The sequence below is a fragment of the Leucoraja erinacea genome, chromosome 13 (assembly GCF_028641065.1).
Source record: "Leucoraja erinacea ecotype New England chromosome 13, Leri_hhj_1, whole genome shotgun sequence".
NCBI classification, from domain to species: Eukaryota; Metazoa; Chordata; class Chondrichthyes; order Rajiformes; family Rajidae; genus Leucoraja; species Leucoraja erinaceus.
In genome coordinates, this window is record NC_073389.1 from 32,971,579 (window position 1) to 32,992,652 (window position 21,074).

Sequence of the window (21,074 nt, forward strand, 5' to 3'; positions counted from 1 at the left end):
TTAATAAATTTGTAGTTGGCACACAAAGTTGGTCGTTTAGTGGGCAGTGAGAAAGGACATCTAAGTTTACAACAGAATCGAGATCCTTTGGGAATATGGGCAAATGAATGGCAAATGGAGTTTAATTCTGACAAGTGTGAGGTATTGCACGTTGATGTGTCAAACCAGCGCAGGACTTGCACAATGGTAGAGCCTTGCAGAGAGTTGAAGAACAGAGAGATCTCAGAGTAGAGGTGCATGGTTGCCTGAAAGTAGCGAGTCACATCGATAGGGTGGTGAAGAAGGCACTTGATGCGCTGGCCTTCATAGAAAGGGTATCAAGTATAAAAGTTAGGATAACATGATACAGCTGTACAAGTAATTGGTGAGACCATACATGGAGTACTTTGTACAGTTCTGATTCCCCAGCTAGAGGAAGGATATCATTAAATTAGAAAAGATGCAGAAGAGATTCACTAGGATGTTTACGAAAGAACAGCAGATGCTGGTAAAATCGAAGGAAGACATCAAAATGCTGGAGAAACTCAGCAGGTGAGGCAGCATCTATGGACAAAAAATATTGGCGACGTTTCGGGTCGAGACCCTTCTTCAGACTGATGTCAGCGGAGGGAGTAGGACAAAGAAAGAATGTAGGCGGAGACAGTGGGACTAGTGGGAGAACTGATATGGGGGGGGAAAATGAAGAGAGATAGCAAGGACTTGGAGTTAAAGAATAGACAATAGGCGCAGGAGTAGGCCATTCAGCCCTTCGAGCCAGCACCGCCATTCACTGTGATCATGGCTGATCATTCACATTCCTGTCTTCTCACCATATCCCCTGACTCCGCTATCTTTAAAAGTTCTATCTAACTCTCTCTTGAAAGCATCCCGAGAATTGGCCTCCACTGCCTTCAGAGGCAGAGAATTCTACGGATTCACAACTCTCTGGGTAAAAAGGTTTTTCCTCATCTACATTCTAAATGGCCTACCCCTAATTCTTAATCTGTGGCCCCTGGTTCTGGACTCCCCCAACATCGGGAACATGTTTCCTGTCTCTAGCGTGTCCAATCCCTTAATAATCTTATATGTTTCAATACGATCCCCTCTTAACCTTCTAAATTCCAAGTATACAAGTCCAGCCGCTCCATTCTATTAACATATGGCAGTCCCAAAATCCAGGAAATTAACCTCATGAACCTACGCTGCACTCCCTCAATAGCAAGAATGTCCTTCCTAAAATCTGGAGATCAAAACTGCACACAATACTCCAGGTGTGGTCTCACTAGGGCCCTGTACAACTGCAGAAGGACCTCTTTGCACCTATACTCAACTCTTGTTATGAAGGCCAACGTACCATTAGTTTTCTTCACTGCCTGCTGTATCTGAAAGGGGTGGAGATGAGAACATATGGCCAGTAGTGGGATCCCTTTGGAGGTGGCAAAAATGTTGGAGGATTATATATTGTATACGACGGCAGGTGGGTGGAAGGTGAGGACAAGGGGAACTCTGGCCTTGTTATGGGAGAGGGAGTGAGAGCGGAGCTGCAGGGTATCGAGGAGACCCTAGTGAGAGCCTTATCTCTAATGGAAGAGGGGAACCCCCGTTCCTTAAAGAATGAGGACATCTCTAATGCTCTGGTATGAAAAACCTCATCCTGGGTGCAGGTGCGGCGTAGACGGAGGAATTGGGAGTAGGGGGTAGAGTCTTTACAGGAAGAAGGGTGGGAAGAAGTGTAGTCAAGATAGCTATGGGAGTCAGTAGGTTTGTAGTAGATGTCAGTCAATAATCTGTTTCCTGTGTTGGAGACGGTGAGATCTAGAAACGGTAGGGAGATGTCGGAGATGGTCCATGGTGAATTTGAGTGCAGGATGGAAATTAATGGTGAAGTTGATTAAGTCAGTGAGTTCTGGGTGGGTGTAGGAGGTAGCACCAATGCAGTCATCAATGTAACGGAGGTAGAGTTCGGGGATAGGGCTAGTGTACGCCTGGAACAGGGATTGTTCGACATACCCTACAAAGAGGCAGGCATAGCTAAGGCCCATGCGGGTGCACATAACTACGCCTTGGATCTGGAGGAAGTGGGAGGAGTCGAAGGAGAAATTGTTGAGGGTAAGGACCAGCTCTGCTAGGTGGAGGAGAGTATTGGTGGACAGAAATTGGCTGGTTCTGTGGTCCAGGAAGAAACGGAGGGCTTTAAGACCCTCCTGGTGGCGGATGGGGGTGTAGAGTGACTGGACATCCATGATAAAGATGAAGAAGTGGGGGCCTGGAAAACAGGTCATTGAAAAGACATCGAGGTGTCTTGGATGTAGGTAGGGAGGGATTGGACCGGGGGGATAGGAATTCTGAATAAGTGTAGGGGGTATGTGGAAATTAACTTGGTTGGGCATGAGCAAGCAGAAACAATGGGTCTGCCAGGACAGTTCCGTTTGTGGATTTTAGGGAGAAGATAAAATCGGGCCGTGCGGGGTTGGGGAACGATACGGTTGGAGGCTCTAGGGAGCAGAAAGCCGAAAGTGATGAAGTCAGTAAAGGTGTGTGATATTAAGGCCTGGTACTCGTCTGTGGGGTCATGGTCCAAGGATATTCACTAGGATGTTACGAGGACTTGAGGGATGAGCTAGAGGGACAGGCTGGATAAGGACTTTTTACTTTGGAGCGTAGGAGGTTGAACGGTGTCATATTGAAGTATACAAAGTCATGAGGGGCATAGATATATAGTGAAAATTCTAAAACTAGAGGGAATAGGCTTAAGCTAAGATGTGAGGGATTAAAAAGGGACATTGGGCAGCGTTCTCACAGAGGATAGCCCATATCTAGAACAAGCTGCCAGAGGAAGCTATAGAAGGGGTTGCAATTATGACTTTCAAAAGATATTTGGACATATACATGGATAGGAAGGGTTTGGAGGGATATGACCAAATGTAGGCACATGTGGACTAACCAGAGTGCCAACTTGGTCGTCGGCATGGACAAGTTTGACTGAGGGGCGTGTTTCCATGCTATATAGCTGTAGTGCTGCCTCTATGATAGCTATTATTACCGTAGCTGAGGAGCACAAAACATAAATAAAAATGTGAGGTATAGTTATGGAGGTGAAATGGGGAATGTTTGCATTTTACAACAGAATATAAAAAGAGCAGCAAGAGTTGGTCATAAAGCACCTTAAGCCTACATTACCAGTCAACAAGGCATGGATGATCTGATCTTGGCTCAGCTATAATTTCCTGCCTGCTCCACATAGCACTGGATTTCCCTACAGACCAAAACCTTTTCTATCTTCTGCTTGAAATATACAGTTAAAGTTGTCTGGTATAGGAAATTCCGAAGATTTACGATACATCTGAGAGAATTTCCTCCTCATAGCCAATGGGCCACTTCTTATTCTAAAGTGAAACTCCTAGTTCTCCATTCCTCCTCTGGGGGAAGTTCCTCACCATGTTCCTCTTCCTCATCACATTTAGTTAGAAATTAATTTTATAAGAAGGAATTGTGAGAGATTTTGATTAGCAGCTCTGGCTTGCCTCAAGCAGATGATTAAAAACTGGGTGAAAAGGTATAATCAGTAAGTATGAATGGCAGGGGAAATGATTGGAGCTTCTCCTGGTCCAGGCACAGCTGAGGGAAAGCATTCGTGTCAGACAAGATAAGCCACACTCTGACGGCTGTGTTTACGAAAGGGCTGATGTTTCACTGTAGTGCTGCGTTACTGGAACATGCTCAGGTAACACTTTACCTTCAAACTAACATTACGAAAACACCTGTTACTAATATTAAGGAAAAACACAAAATGCTGCAGAAACTCAGAGATCAGGAGGCATCCCTATGGTTTCCACCCACTTCTCAAAGACGTGCGGGTTTGTAGGTTTATGTCACAACAAAACATAAAAAGAGCAGCAAGAGTTGGTCTTAAGGCACCTCCATGACCGGACCTCGCATTTTTATTTTGTGTCTACCCTCCCACTTCCACATCCACTCTCTACACATACGGGACTTTTTTACAGAGGGCAACAATACATTACAGAGGATGTAACAAGTAGAATGGATAAGGGAGAGCCAGTAGATGTGGTGTATTTCCGGGATTGCAGGACTGACATATGATGAAAGTTTGGGTCGACTGGGCTTGTATTCACTGGAATTTAGACGGATGAGAGGGGATCTTATAGAAACATATAAAATTCTTAAAGGATTGTAAAGGCTAGATGCAGGGAAATTTTTCCCGATGTTGGGGTAGTCCAGAAGAAGGGGTCACAGTTTAAGAATAAGGGGTAGGCCATTTAGGACTGAGATGAGAGTTGTGAATCTGCAAAATACTCTGCCACAGATGGCAGTGGAGGCCAATTCACTGCATGTTTTCAAGAGAGAGTTAGATTTAGCTCTTAGGGCTAAAGGAATCAAGGGATATGGGGGAAAAAGCAGGAACAGGGTACTGATTTTAGATGATCAGCAATGATCATATTGAAGGGCCGAATGGTCTACTCCTGCACATAGTTTTCTATGTTTCTAAGTTTCTAGAATGGATTCAGGCTGTGAGGCACTGCCAGTGAAAGAAAATAACTGCAAAGGACTGTTGAAATCCAGGACAAGCAGCTGAGCAGCTTCATGCCTGCACAGTTTATAGATTCATCTCAAGAGATCAGATAGGTCAAGTTCTTTTTTCACTTCTCTCTCTTACTAATCCTGTACTAATGTTTTAAGTCTGCCTATTACAAAGAGACTGTTTTTAGTGCTGTTGTTGTCTTGAGGAATAAATTCTAAAATCAGGACATGAAGGTCTGGTCATACCCCACAGAATAGGAACATGATTGAAAAAGCGAGTGAAGATATGATGAGTATCATCACATTCAGGCCGTACTGTATATTTACTCGCGCTATCAATGCCGTACATGCAAAGAAAGAGCGTGAAAAGGGAGGGGGGGAGGCCACTTCCCTGCCTATAAAAGTGGCCTTCAATTCCTCTCAAGCAATAGGATTATATCCAATTCCTTCATTAATTAACAGTACATCGTTATCTTCCAAAGACAATGAACCCTTGCTGCTCTTTGGAGTATAGTCAGATAATCTACAAAGGGGAAGAGTATACCCTTCTGTCACTGCTTCAAATTTAAACAAATATATCAACTGTTCGACTTTGAATCAGTGCCCTACACCCTGTTTACTGGGCACATTCTGGTGATCCACGTTTAGTTAACTCCCTTCTGGAAGAACCATTGATTGAACATTCTTCTTGATATTAAACAATTCATTGTATTAATTATTACAACGATTAAATGTATATTCACATGGCTGAGATGCTTGAGGTAAATGCCACGTGATGAAACTTCGAGGAATAAGTGGGACAGACAGCCCAAATTCAAGGTCAAATGAAGAAGCCCATGCCTGGATATGATTCAAGCAAGGGCTGAGGGTACCATCTCAAGTAAGAAAGTCTAATTACCTATCCGTGACATTCAATGACAACATCATCACCAAATCCCTCACTATCAACATCCGGAGGATCATCATTGACTAGGCACAAAGGCAATACATCATCTGTATGCATTAGCATGGACTATATCCAGCCAAATACATTCCATGGCTCCAAATACAGGTCGGAGGATAGGTATTCACAGTGAGTAACTCATCCCAAAACACTCCATGGCCTTCATGTAGCTATTTATAAGGCACAAGTTAGATGTGTGGTGGAATGCAGACTTGGCAAATTAAATTCCTCGCATGTTGCAAAACATACTTGGCTAATAAATTATTATTGTGATTGTGATTGTTTTCTGATCATTTGTATGCATTAGTGGCATCCAGTGAATAGCAAGATACTGTTGGGGGACATATTGTTGAAATGTTATTTTTCAGTTAGGTTGGCGATGATGGGATTTGTTTTTTTAAATCAATAAATTAATGTTAACTAACTTTTTAGTTCTTCATCGTCTGTGTATTGTAATAAAATGTGCATAATATTATCATAAAATAAGTTAATTGATAGCATAATTTTAATTTATGCAGATAATTTTTGTTAACATGGGTTGGTTGTTTTTAAGAAAGATGTTGAGTGGGTAAATATCTTTAACTATATTGCAACATTTGATTCCTTGGCTGCAAAGTTACTCGCATCCCTGTCCCCGAGTGTTCTGGACCCTAACTTAGCTGCAGCTACACACTCGGCGTACAGTCCAGACTGTGGTCCCAGCTGATCTCCTGACCCCTGGCTCTGACTGCGCACCATGTTTACTCTGAACACCCAGCTCACATTCTGGACTCATGTGAGCCAGACTTTAGAACAACCCTATGCAGGATTATCAATGAATTGAGAAGAACCAACAGATATATTGTTTAAATGTATGCCTTTAAAGCTATTTTTAAGAAGCCCAGCCATGTGCAGGGAATATAATTTGCACATTTGCTAAAAATATCAGTGAGGATGTTTCTCTTTCTTCATAACCCTGGTTCTATAAGGAGCACTGCCTGAACAAAATAAATTACGGAACTGACCCTTGCAAAGAGCGTGACATTACAGTAAGTTCGAGTGAGCAATAATCCCAAAACTCCTGACAGTAAGTTGGGTTGGCAGCATCAACTAAAATTCTGTTCACTAGTTTCTCTTCAGTGAATGAAGTCTAGAATAGAAGATTCCTGAATTTCACATTAGTGCATTCCATTATCTGATTCACGATAAAGCATGTAGTGTTTAATCATAGACAAAGGTTATCAGTGTTATGAAGGGCAGTGTATTTGTAGTAAGTATTTGCAGGATATGGTTTTCACTGCCAATGCCTCGTTAGCTGAGAGATACCGATGTACCCCAGAATAGGAATGCTTGGTGATCAGATCATTTATTTACAGGTCCGTTGGATGAAGGGATAAAAAATGGCAAGAACTCCTTCAAAATAGTGACGAACAAAGTTTCATCTTTACTTGAAAGGCAACAAAATGGTCAAAGAAGAAAGCCGTTGGAAGGGGGTGAAAAAATAGCAACCGGAAAAATATGCATAAATGTACTCAAAATGCAAACAAATTTCTCCTGACAGTTCTAGACTTCACTAGCTTGGACAATGGACTGTCAATATCCAAATCACATCCACATAACCTATGCCAACCTTATTTATTGCATCAAAGAACATCTAACCTTAAACTCTGGAGACCCCCCCCCTGTTGTGTCCTCATTGTTTATCTCCAATATTTAAACATTTTATTATTTTTATGACAAGTTAACTTTGTGTCCATTTATGCACATTTTGCTTGCTGCTCCAAATCAAACTTCTAAATTTTCTTTTATCTCCCCTTTTTTTCAAAAGGTGCACTGCAAGATAAGGCAGAGTTAGAGGATGCCGGGGAGTAAAATAAGATTCATGTAAATGGAAGGTTGATGGCTGGTAAGGATCGCTGTGGGCCTGTTTCTGTGCTGTACAATTCTTTGACTGAATGACTTTACTATGAAGAGCATGCATACCTCTCGGTGGGCGGCGCGACTCTCGTCAGCAGCGGCCTCTGCAGTCTGTCTGCGTTTTATTATTTTTTGTCTATGTTTTTTTATGTAGTTTTTGTTATTTTTTGTTGGGGTGTGTGTGTGGGGGGGGAGGGGGGGGGAAACTTTTTAAATCTCTCCCTGCACGGGAGACCCGACCTTTTTTCGTCGGGTTTCCGTTATCGTTGGGGCTGCAATGAGGAGCGGCCTCCAACAGGAAGAGACCGGGGACTCTGGTGCCGACGACTCACCGTCGCCGTCGCGGGGCTGGCCGAGTCCGGAGCGGGTGGAGCGGTGGAGGAGCGCTGCTGCTGCTGCTGCTGCGGCCCGACCGGAGAGTCGGAGGCTTCAACGGCAGGTCTGTGGACGGCGGCACCGGGAGCCCGCGGGTCCCTGGAGGGAGACCGTTTTTCAGGGCTCTGGCAACGACGACTTCCCCCGCCCGAGTTACGGGGTTGAAGAGCTGGAGCGGGGCCTACATCACTGCCCCGCGCGGCTTGGAATGGCCGCGGGACTCTGCGAGCGCACTCCGGGGGCTCTAACATCAAGAACCCGGTGTGCGACCTCGCACCACCCGGCGTGGCTTTAATGGCCGCGGGACAGTCGCCATCGCCAGCCGGGGGCTTTGTCTTTGACTCTGACATCGGGGGGGGGGGGGGGAGAGTGCAGTGGAGAGATAAGTTTATTTGGCCTTCCATCACAGCAATGTGATGGATGTTTATGTTAATTATGTTGTGTCTTGGGTCTATTTGTTTGTAATGTATGGCTGCAGAAACGACATTTCGTTTGGACCTCAAGGGGTCCAAATGACAATTAAATGTATCTTGTATCTTGTATCTTCTTGTATCTTGTATCATGCAGTTGTGCCAATATTTTCCCCCACTAACATCACAAACACAAATGCATTGGTCATTAACACATTGGTATTTGTTGGAGCCAGCAGCTGACAAATTGGCATTTTATACCACTACATTAGATGTAAAGCACCTTGGAACATACTGAATGAAATGTGGAATGTGCCATATAAATGCAATCCTTTGTTCATGTGTTTATAATGTTGGATGCTTTGAAATTTCGAATGTTCTTTTTTCCCCCCCTAAAATAAATCAACATTCGCACTATCTATGTGCTCTTACAAACGTGGATGTTATTAGGACACTCGTACACTTTGCTGCTCTCATGACCAGACTGTGTCTACTTCCCCCAGACAGGAGGACAGACATTTCCTCTACATAGTAGAATGCTGAACACCATCTTGAATACATTTACCACCTTTGGTTCCATAATTTAGGATGTTTTGAACCATATAAATCTACAAATTTCAACGATAGCCACAGTTCAAAAGTACTAGATGTTTGTAAATGCAGGTTCAGTAAATGCAGGTTTCTTCCTTTTTCCCTATCTTCCTTCTGCTACAACTCAGAGTCACAGGTCTGATCTCAGTAACACATTAAAGTTGTTCCTAGTGCTAGACAACTTTCTCTTTACTCATTTTCGACGTGTCCCTCAACCAGGGTGACACAATCCTATTAAATGTTGTGTTTGCTTTATTCTGTGCCCAGTGTTTTAACTGTGTCAAATAGTCATGAATGCAATTGATAATTTGTGTTATTTTATGAAAACATTTGTAATTTCTAGCTGGTAATCAATGGCAGAGCCTGATACCCAACACCCAGTTTCACCACAGACTCTTAAAAGTCAAAGATACCATATCATTCTGAACCAGATTTGAACGAAGGCTCCTAAAATGAATCAAAAGCAGGCAATGCAGTTCAGTCCGTCCACTAATTTCTGCGCTCATATTTAGCAGTTAGATTCCTTCATTGGTAATTGACTTTGCACAGATTAAATACTGCAAATTTTCTTTCAAAAGACTATCATCAAAAAATATTGATGTCAACAAAATAGAGAGAGTACAGAGGAGATTTACTAGAATGTTGCCTGGGTTTCAGCAACTAAGTTACAGAGAAAGGTTGAACAAGTTAGGGCTTTATTCTTTGGAGCGCAGAAGGTTAAGGGGGGACTTGATAGAGGTTTTTAAAATGATGAGAGGGATAGACAGAGTTGACGTGGAAAAGCTTTTCCCACTGAGAGTAGGGAAGATTCAAACAAGGGGACATGACATGAGAATTAAGGGACTGAAGTTTAGGGGTAACATGAGGGGGAACTTCTTTACTCAGAGAGTGGTAGCTGTGTGGAATGAGCTTCCAGTGAAGGTGGTGGAGGCAGGTTCGTTTTTATCATTTAAAAATAAATTGGATAGTTATATGGATGGGAAGGGAATGGAGGGTTATGGTCTGAGCGCAGGTATATATGGGACTAGTCAAGAGAGTCAAGAGTCAATTTAATTGTCATTTGGACCCCTGGAGGTCCAAACGAAATGCCGTTTCTGCAGCCATACATTACACACAAATAGACCCCAGACACAACATAATTACATTTTACATAAACATCCATCACATAGCTGTGATGGAAGGCCAAAAAAACGTATCTCTCCACTGCACTCTCCCCCCCTGATGTCAGAGTCAAAGTCAAAGCCCCCGGCTGGCGATGGCGATTGTCCCGCGGCCATTGAAGCCACGCCGGGTGGTGCGAGGTCGCACACCGGGTCTTGATGTTGGAGCCCCCGGTGTGCGCTCGCAAAGTCCCGCGGCCATTCCAGCCGCGCGGGGCAGTGGTGTCAGGCCCCGCTCCAGGAGCTCTTCAACCCCGCAACACGGGCGGGAGAATTCGCCGTTGCAGGAGCCCCGAAAAGCGGTCTCCCTCCAGGGATCCGCGGGCTCCCGGTGCCGCCGTCCGCAGACCCGCAGTAGCAGCCTCCGACTCAGCAGCAGCAGCGGCATCGGCAGCAGCAGCAGCAGCAGCAGCAGCGGCAGCAGCAGCAGCAGCGCTCCTCCACCGCTCCACCCGCTCCGGTCTCGGCCAGCTCCGCGACGGCAACGGTGAGTCAGCACCAGAGTCCCCGGCTTCTTCCTGTTGGAGGCCGCTCCTCGTTGCGGCCCCAACGACAACGGAAACCCGACGAGAAAAGGTCGGGTCTCCAGTGCAGGGAGAGATTCAAAAGTTTCCCACCCCCATCCCCCCACACACACACCCCAACATAAAATAACAAAAACTACATAAAAACACAGACTAGGGGAGATTATGTGTTCGGCACGGACTAGAAGGGTCGAGATGGCCTGTTTCCGTGCTGTAATTGTTATATGGTTATATGGTTATCAATGTTGTACTCTATTGAATGGTAGTTTACACGAAGATTAATTATGTCTGTTATAAATTATTCACCTGCATCCAGCAAGGTATCAGATATGCAAAGGACTAATAGTGAATTATACTTTAGATAGATCAGAGGATCCCAGGAAGAGGAGAGCATGGATAGCAAATTTGCTGCCACATGACCAATGTGGTTCCTTGTTCATGGAGCCAAGAAATTAGAATTGTCAGCATCAGATGAAAGGAAGGGATGAATTGCCTCTAAAAAGCTAAAGAGATTGATAAAAGTACATCATGAACGCCTTAAGACGACAAAAATAAAAGCAATAAAAAGGCAAGAATTTGGAGGAGTGAGTGGCTAGGTTGATCAGAAATGCAGCACTATTATTATCCTGAAAAGATGTAACCTCTATCTTATTTCAGAGAGGCAATACATTCATTATTTACCTTTTGTAAAGGGTTCGATGACTTATTTTTGACACATTTGGGAGCAGTATATGACGTGTCCCAACAAAGTGTATTATCAAGCCTCTGCTTTCTGTAAGGTGAACAAGTTATCTTTTTAAGTAAATTATGCAGTAGACAATGGCAAAATATAGTTTGAAGAAAAGCAAGGAGAAACAGAAGGTAGTGAAATGCCATGGCACAGTGTCTGATTTTTTTTGGGTGCTCTGGTTTCCCCCCACATTCCAAAGACATAGGTTTGTAGATTAGTTGGATTCTATAAATTGCTCTCAGTGTGCAAAAGTGATGCAAAAGTGGGATAACATAGGACTAGTGTAGTAATGGTCAGCATGGACTCAGTGGGCTGAAGGGCCTGTTTCCACGTTATATCTCTAAAACTAAAACTAAAACCTAAAGCACTTTGGAATATCAAAGAAAAATAGAACTGGAACGGAAATATTAGCGCATGTTGTCAAGAGTAAAACCTGTTTATTCAAAATCTTTTTTGTTAGAGACTTATTAGTTGGCAAGAAGAGATAGTTTAGAAAAAAGGGTAACTTGTAATGTGAGAAGCTATGAAGAAGCTTTAAAGAATCAGTAATGTGAACATTAAGGCCAAGCTTAACTTACTCTGCAATGTTGCGCTGATGCTATAGTTACCAGCCTCAGTTCCAGCACCCTCTGAGTGTGATAATTGACTGGTAGAGGAATCATATTTCACAATGAACCTAGCAACGAGCTTTGTGCACATCTGCTTGGATACAGGTTTGGAGTGCGCCTCCTATGTCACTATCAACTCCTGCTCCGGAGAATTGCACCCCTTGTGGCATAATGACCAATGGCCGTTTCAAATGATTCTAATGCAAAAAGTAGGCGGCTGAGCAGATTTTTAGCTGGGAGTAAAAAATATAACCATCCAGTACTTCTTCCTTTGTTACCACTTCCAGGGCAGTCAGTGACAGCCCCTACAATTTGCCTCATTTTGAATCATGTCTGGGGAAACAGGATTGGGAGAGGTTTACTTCCAATTATTTCAACCTGCTCACCCTGAGGTGACTATTTGGACCAAACTGCCAGAGAAGGTAGTGCATGCAGAAATTATTACATTGTTTAGAAGGTATTTGGACTGTTCTTGGAATTTAAAGAAGTAGAGGGATGCAGGCCTCGTGAGCAAATGACATAATGGTCAAGGTGGGCCGAAGGGCACTTTTCTGTGCTGAATGTTTCTATGATTCATTACCAAACACCCACACAGATAGAGAAAAAGGATTGATAAGGTGTGCAAAGAATGTTTGGCAGGCCCTTTTCACAGAATATACTCTATGAGAACAGGCCGGACCTGTTCACGTCAGTGTTTATGTTCTATTCAAACCTCCGCCCATCAAAATCCATCAGTGTGACCCCCTGTCCCCTTCTCTTTCATCAGCTCATCCAGCCTCCCTATAAATCCAGCTGTTTCATTCTCCTCAACCCTTCCCTGTGGAAGCGAGTTCCCTATTCACAACATGGGTGAAGGGGAGTTTCTTCTGAAACCCCAGTTGGATTTCTAGGTGGATGTCTTATATTGAGTCTCTGGTTATGATCCTCCCCACAAGTGCACACATTTGATCTGTCTTAACTATTAAAATCTTTGCCATTTGAAAACCTCTATCAGGTAACCCCTCAACTCTTAATCAAGCACATATGCAATGATATTGTTTTGCGATGACATTCTTTAGGGAATTAATTCTGGCACTTCTCCGTCTGTATTAATCCACAAAAGGTTTTCTTCCAACAGCACAACGTTTAAGTAAAAGTACCTGAGAGACTCAAGAGCTACGTTGATAATGTGTTAGGTCTATTGCTACGTAAAACCCTTTGGACCTTCTGATCATGCCAGTTGAATCCAGATGCTATCATGAATGAGAATATAAAGCATTTTCTCCACTCACCTGCAGGTCCCTGCACATCACCACCATTCTGGCCTGCAGCTTCAAGGTACAAAAAAAAATCACAGCTCCTCATTACTGAGCCTTACCTGGTGGAGAGAAAGAGAGAGAAAAAGCAGCTGCCATGATTCAGCAAAGCAGTCAAAGTGAATTATGTCAGAGTAACCTAAAAGCAGGTTGGATGTGTTCAGAACTATCACGTCAAGTGTGTAAACAAGCTATCATGGTGTGATTGGTAAATTTTCACAGAGGGTGGTGGTTTTCTGAAACAAGCTTCCACTGGGAGTGGTAGAGGCAGGTACAATTACAACATTTGAAAGGCATTTGGACAGTACGCGGAAAGGAAAAGTGTAGAGGAATACAGGCCTTATGCAGACAGACGTCACAGTTGGTATGGACCTGATGGGCCAAAAGGCCCATTTCTATGCTGTATGATGAGTTACCCTTTATTCCAGGGGAATTAGGTGCAAAGCAGACATACAGTTAGGTGCATGGGAGTAGGTACAGTCAAGTATAGAAAGAAAATGATGTCCATATTTCCTGTTTGCCAAAGGTATCTTTCATACCCAGAGGTGCAGGGCTGCAAAATATGGAAAACAGGTTGTATATATTTTATTTATGAATCACGCCCAGACAGATGCATTCCTAAGTGTCATGCTAACAGCTTATCATTCTGCACCCTTTAATAGATTTGCTATTGAAGTCTAAATATAATTAAAGTGACAAAGCAACCTACAATAATGAAGGGCAAGAAGAGACCCACATATTGACCAGAAATATAAATGGCAGCTTATTCAGTGGGAGAACAAGACGGTGAGCAACTTGTTCCAGCAGCTTTCCTGCCTTTTTCTTATTCCCTTCAATCAACTCAAAGACTCAATTCTCAGTGGGATTTTCATCATGTTGCTACTCTGAGTAAATAAAGGTCTAAGTGTAATAGTTTGCCAATGAAGTTAAAAACAAAATTCATTTTACTTTGAAAATCATCAACACGAAGTGGAGGGGGTTCTCTTGATGGAGATCATTATGGAGCTAAGACTGAGAGGTTGGTCTGGACTTGGTGGTAGAATCCAGACCAGATGCCTTGGCCTTGGCCTGAGGTCACAGCCACTGGAACCAAGCAGATTGCCAAGTGGAGGCAGCTTAGGCAAGGAATCTAACAAAAAGCATACAGAGATTCCTGTTGACCATGGTTCCAATGCATTCTGCACACTACCATCCTTAAACTCGCTGGCTGACCAGAACCCATGCTGTTTTTTTAAATTCCCATGTCCCTTCAAGCCCCTTTTCTTCTCCGTGAATCCTCCAGACTACTACCTTTCAAGTATCTGAATTTCTCTACTTCTTCCTCCCACACCATCCTCATTTTAATAGACAAAGCAACAACCTCTCCCCCAATGCCAGCAAGCCAAAGGAGATTGTGATCGACTTAAGGAAGCGAAACAGTATACACACCCCAGTATACATTGATGTGCCGAAGCAGAGATCATTGAAAGCTTCAGGTTCTTAGGAATAAATATCACCTGCAATTTGTCCTGGACCAGCCACATCGAAGTAATTACGGCGGCAGGCGCGGGCACACCGCGACGCCCTGTGTCTCCCTTTCAAGGGAGATGCTAAAAATGCATTTCGTTGTCTCTGTACTGTACACTGACAATGACAATAAATTGAATCATTTCATTTCATTTTAAAGCACACCTCTACTGCTCTACTTCTTTAGAAGGCTTAGGAAGTTTGACGTGTCCCCAACAACCCTCACCAATTTTGACAAATGTGTCCTAGAAGCAATTTTATCTAAATGGTGTCGCTGGGAAAAGGGGAAGTACAACGCAATCTGGGGGTTAGGGTTATCAGTCAATTAAAGTAAGCATGCAGGTACAGCAGGCAGTGAGGAAAGCGAATGGCATGTTGGCCTTCAGAACAAGAGGAGTTGAGTATAGGAGCAAAGAGGTCCTTCTGCAGTTGTATAGGGCCCTAGTGAGACCACACCTGGAGTATTGTGTGCAGTTTTGATCCCCTAATTTGAGGAAGGACATTCTTGCTATTGAGGGAGTGCAGCGCAAATTTCCAAGTTAATTCCCGGGGTGGCGGGACTGTCATATGCTGAGAGAATGGAGCGGCTGCGCTTGTATACTCTAGAGTTTAGAAGGATGAGAGGAGATCTTATTGAAACATATAAGATTATTAAGGGTTTGGACATGCTAGAGGCAGGAAACATGTTCCCAATGTTGGAGGAGTCCAGAACCAGGGGCCACAGTTTAAGAATAAGGGGTTAGCCATTTAGAACTGAGATGAGGAAACACTTTTTCACATAGAGAGTTGTGAGTCCGTGGAATTCTCTGCCTCAGCCATGACCTTGGCAGAAAGACAATTCACTGAATACAACAAAAAACTTTTCATCCTTTTGTGTGTTAACCAGCAATCCCTTGTTTCAGAAATAATATGTTGATTCAACAATGTTAGAAAGCCGTACCTTTTAGCATAGTCGATACTTTCTCCTTTCATGTTGACAACATGAAGCCGAGTCAATCGCAAAACAAATGATCAGATTTATGTAAGAGACAATTTAATTGGCAGCTGGAGTTCTCAGTTCAACCTGTATTTCCTGAACCTAGATTCCACACTAAGTGCAAGTGGATAATTTGAATATTCATGTTTACCTTGTGCCACAAAGCCCCTTCACAGTTTTACATTTGAAACTTTTGATCTGCAAACACTATCATTTTGGAAGTTAAATTAAAAATGATCAATGCATTTATAAGTAGTAAATGCCACTGACTTCGTTCCTCTGATCCTTTCCTCTCAACCACAAGGATTCAAACTCAACCAGAAGCTTGCATAAGTACAATACTGAGGGAATGATGCACTCAGTATTTCAAATGAGACATTTTCTACGGTCTCTGAGATGGTTTCAAGAGATCCCATGACATGACCTCAATGGGAGGATGGAGATATCTTTGATGTCCCAGCCAATATTTATCCTTCACATTGGTATTATGATCTAAGCCCAGTGGATATCAGATGTGGACAATTTTGCTCACATTGCAACTGTGAAATCTGGACCATAAGATTAAGTTGGATTGTTATTGTGTCGTATTTGTTTCCCCATTTTTACCAATGTAATCTTTCAGGAAAATCATAAACACTTGACCTGGTAATAATCATAAACACATTTTGAGAGGAAGTTATAAATCAAGAAAAACTGGTTCCTCTCTCAGGAGAGTTGGTAACCAAAAATAAATGGAGACAAAACACCACTTTGTTCTGTCCTTTGCGAATATATGCTTTAAATAAAGAAACTTAAATAAAAATACGTTAATTTTCAGGATTTAGTGGAAAAAATATACGGATGAATCAATTTACCTATTTTCTTTTCACTCTGAGCTGACTTTCCATTGCTTGGTGTCAAAAATAAATGAATGAAAACTTGCATTGAAATTGGTTCTTAATCAACAATATGTTTTTTCAACTGGTAAGAGGTTTAGTCTGGAAAAAAAGCTTGAGCCATCCTGGGCTTGATGTAGGTGCTCAGTCATCTATATTTTGGGGTTTGCAGAGATCACTTTAATGACTACCAGTCACCAGATCAAGAATCAAGAGTGTTTAATTGTTATATGCAACAGGAAGGAAATTAGTCAGGCTGAAGGTCCTGTGGAGTTCCGCAGGGATCTCTGGGACCTCTGCTGTTTGCGATATATATAAATGCCGGGGACATTAACGTTGACAGGTTGGTTAGTAGGTTTACAGATGATACCAAGATTGCTGGGGTCACAGACTGTGAGGAAGACTGTCAAAGTATGCAGCAAGAAAAACAGTATGGGTGGAGAAATGGCAGATGGAGTTTAATCCGAGCAAGTGTAAGATGTTGCACTTTGGGAGATCAAATGTAAAGGTAAAATTTGCAATTAATGGTATGACCCATAACACCATTGAAGTACAGTGGGATGCTGGGGTCCAAGCCAATAACTACCTGAAAGTGGCAATACTTGGAAGTATTGTACTTCCGGTGGCGCTGGTGCCAGCAGCCTCCACCTACAGCCCGGTATCTTTTTGTTTTTTTGTTTATTTAGTTATGTTAAAGTGTGTTTTTTTTTAATTTTTTGGTGTCTTTATGTGGGGGAAGAGGGCACGGTGCGGGGGATACCGTCCTTCAGCCGCTTCCTGGTGAGGACGCGACTATTATTCGAGTCGCGTCCTCGCCCCCCCCCCTCCCCCCACAGCGGCCTACCTACCTGGATTGGCGCGGCCTTTCCTGCCGGGATCGACCGGAGCTCCAGCAGCGGCGGGACAGCGCTGAAACATAGCGGGGCTGGCGATGCCTTACAGGGGGTCGCCGTCTGGAGCCCGGAGTGCTGGACCTGCTGCACCAACATCCTGGAGCTGCGGTTTGCTGAGCTCCCAACGCGGGCGGCGCTGATGGACAGCGCGGGGTCCTGCGACTCTGCCCGGCTCGACCTGCGGGTCAGGAGCTGCAGACTCCGGCAGCGGGAGGCGGCTGATCAGAAGGTCCGGGCCGCTGAGGAGGAGGATGTTCACCGTCGGGGTTTGGCGTCGGCGTTCCACCGGCCCGGCGTGAGGGCCTGAACATCGGGCCATCCAGGGCGGCGACTGCGGGTGCTCGGAGGCCCCGACCACGGTTGAACACGGAGGGGAGGCTGGCTGGACTATGGTGCCATCCTCACCTGGGTGCCACGTATGTTATGTTGTGTTGTGGACTTTCTGTGTTTGTGCTTTTTTTGTAATTTAATTTCAATTTTATTTTTAATATGTTTTATTATTTATTTATTATTTATTTATTCTTTTTTATGATTTTATGATACTGCCTGTAAGGGAAATTCATTTCGTTGTCTCAAATTGAGACAATGACAATAAATTTGAATACAATACAATACAATACAATACAGGTAAGTGTTCAGTCAAGAATTGTCATATGTACCGAAATGGAACAATGAAATTCTTACTTGCAGCAGCACAACGGGTTTGTAAAAGCAGTGCTCAATAGATAACATAAGAAACAAACAAAGAAAAATTCAATAAATTAAAAACCAATATAGTGCAAAAACAAAACAAAGCCGGTTCTTAGTGCAACCAGGAGAGTTCGTAGTTCAGAGTTTGGTTGGAGTTGGGAGTGTTCATTAGCCTGATTATTGAGAAGAAGCAATTCTTGAACCTGGACGTTACAGTTTTCAGACTCTTATATCTTCTTCCCGACAGCAGGGGTGAAATGAAATGAAATGGACAGGCTGTTGTGGGTCCTTGATGATGCTGGCTGCCTTTTTGAGGCAGTGCCTCCTATAAATCCCTTCGATGGTGGGAAAATCAGAACCTGTGATAGACCAAACAGTGTTCATCACTTTTTGTAATTTCTTTCGTTCCTGAGCATTCGAGTTGCTGAACCTGGCCCAGATGCAACCAATCAATATGCACTCTACTGTACACCTGTACGGATAATATTCGTCGACATGCTGAATCCCCTCAATCTTCTGAGGAGGATAAGGGATGAACTTTAGGATTGCATCGATATGCTGGGTCCAGGATAGATCTTCAGAGTTATAAACACCCAGGAACTTGAAGTAGTTTGACTTTATTCACCACAGATGGTGAAAATCTGATGAAAGTTGATGAAAATCTGTTTGTGGATCCTCTACCTTCCTCTTCTAAAGTCAACAATCAGTTCCTTTGTTTTACTGAAGTTGGGAGCAACATTGTTGTTTTGGCACCATTCAATCAGATGATCAAAGGTGGTGTCATCAGCAAATTTAAAGTTGGAGTTGGTACTGTGACTGGCAACACAGTCATGGATGTAGAGTGAGTAGATCAGAGGGCTGAGCACCCAGCCTTGAGGTACCTCTTTGCTGATGGTTATCAAGGAGGAAGTGTTGCGCTCAATTCATACCGGTTGTGTTCTGTTGATGAAGAAGCTGAGGATCCAGTTGTAAAAGGGTGCACAGTAATTCCCTGAGCTGGGAATTATAGTGTTGAACGCTGACTTGCAGTCTATGAACAGCAGCCAGATGTATGTGATTTAACATTCCAAGTGGTCCAGTGCAGAGTGGAGAGCTAGTGGTATGGCATCCCATTGATCTATTGCGGTGGATGGCAAATTATACTGGGTCTGGGTTTTTGCTAAGGTAGGAGTTGATGTGCGCCATAGACAACCTATCAAAGCATTTCATCATGACGGACGTTTGTGCCACCGTAATGGTAGTCATTGAGACATGTCACCATTCCTGGGCACCGGTATTATTGATGTCCTTTTAAAGCAGGTGGGAACCACAGGCCACAGTAGTGAGAGGTTGAAGATGGCGACAAAGATTGCAGCCAGTTGGTCCGCGCGGGTTGACGCTTGACATAAGTGAATGCTGTGCACTTTGTTTCACAGAAACGTAGCTCACCCCAGCTCTTCAGACTTGACCCCCCAGCCCAAAGGTTTCTTGATCCATCGTATGGGCCGACATGTGCCACGAGGAAAAAGGTGAGGCGGCAGTGTCTGCATCCTAGTAAACATTTTGTGGTGTACAGACGTAGCAGTCTTGTCCAACTGCTGGTCCCTGCACCAGGTGTAGGATTTATAATGGAGGGAAAAATATATACTGAAGGTTGAAGCAATTATGTGAAGCTGAGACAATGTTACTGAAGTCTTGAAATAGAAATCATTCATCTTTAGTCATTATGCTAAACAAGAGAGAATTGCTTGTGGGTTGAGCCCAACTATGCAGCTTCAGTTCCACTGGGGTCAAGGAACCAAATGTCCAGAGTTGTGCTGAGCCACACCCTTCATTCGGGTTTAGTGCCAGCAAGCAAAGCCAAACTTTGTTCCCAAGAGACATTTATTAAATTGAATATGAATTATGTCTTTTTATGTGTGCATTGTGCTGTATGTTCAGCGTGAGGATTTCAATTGTGGATGAAGTTTCCAATAATGTGCAGGGATAGTTTAAGGATGCACTGGAATTTTTTTGTGATACCAATGCCGTAATCACAAGGCTCTAACTATCATGACTGAAAGGGCTGGAACTGTTATTCGAACAATTTAAGACATAATTTATATAATTATAAAGGAGCGTTAAGAGCGCTGAAACAGGCCTGTCAATCCCTCGTATACAGTACATGCCAAGCATCGTACGCATCTGTAATAAGCTCATTTATCAGTAAATGTTCATAACGATGCATTGGCAATTCAAGTTATCATCCCAATACTTTTTACATGTTATGAGAGTACCTACTTCTGCCTAATTCTAAGGCAGTGTGTTCCGAATTTCTCACATCCCCTCCAACTCTCCTACTTCTCACCTTAAACCTATGCTTTGTTTTAGATGCTTCTATTATGGACAAAACATTCTGACTATCAGCCTTAACTATGCCTCTCATAATTTAGTATAATTATGTGTAAGATGGAACTACAGATGCTGGTTTACACTGAAGACGCAGTAACTCAGCAGGTTAGACAGCATCTCCTGCATCCCGCAGCATAATTGACTCCAGCATCTTTCCCACCACCGAAGTTACAGGCTAACTGGTCTGTAATTCCCTGTTTTCTCTCTCGCTCCTTTCTTGAAAAGTGGGATAACATTAGCTATCCTCCAATCCATAGGAATTGATCCTGAATCTATTGAACATTAGAAAATGATCACCAATGTGTCCACTATTTCTAGACCCCAGGGGATTTATCATCCTTCAGTCCCATTAACCTATCCAATACTATTTCTTGTCTAATGAAAAATTCTTTCAGTTCCTCAACCCCCTTCGATCCTCTGTTCTCCAGTTCTTCTGGGAGATTGTTTGAGTCTACCTTAGTGACGTCCTGATATAGAAGTGGCCAGAGGATCTGGGGTGACGGAGGAACCGAAGGAAATCCACATTAGGCAGGAAATGGTGTTGGATAGACTGATGGGACTGAAGGCTGATAAATCCCCAGGGCCTGATGGTCTGCATCCCAGGGTACTTAAGGAAGTGACTCTAGAAATCATGGATGCATTGGCGATAATTTACCAATGTTCTATAGACTCAGGATCAGTTCCTGTGGATTGGAGGGTAGCTAATATTATCCC

At 43.4% G+C, this 21,074-nt stretch overlaps 1 protein-coding gene and 1 long non-coding RNA gene across 4 annotated transcripts in view; one reads left to right on the forward strand and one right to left on the reverse strand.

Annotated features, from left to right (window-relative positions):
• Positions 1 to 14,417, reverse strand: part of LOC129702821 (protein associated with UVRAG as autophagy enhancer-like) — a 52,564-nt gene extending 38,147 nt beyond the window's left edge. Inside the window, exon 1 of one of the 2 annotated variants that reach the window (XM_055644828.1) lies at positions 13,027 to 14,300. The gene's annotated coding sequence lies outside the window, so the exon portion shown is untranslated. Of the gene's footprint in view, positions 1 to 13,026 lie in introns of both variants that reach the window. The other variant, XM_055644827.1, reaches the window with a different exon arrangement.
• The window catches only part of LOC129702824 (uncharacterized), a 43,453-nt gene that overhangs the window by 9,960 nt on the left and 12,419 nt on the right, over positions 1 to 21,074 (forward strand). For both annotated transcript variants that reach the window (XR_008724446.1, XR_008724445.1), the window contains exon 2: positions 7,269 to 7,346. This is a non-coding gene — a long non-coding RNA (uncharacterized LOC129702824). The remainder of the gene's footprint in view (positions 1 to 7,268; positions 7,347 to 21,074) is intronic.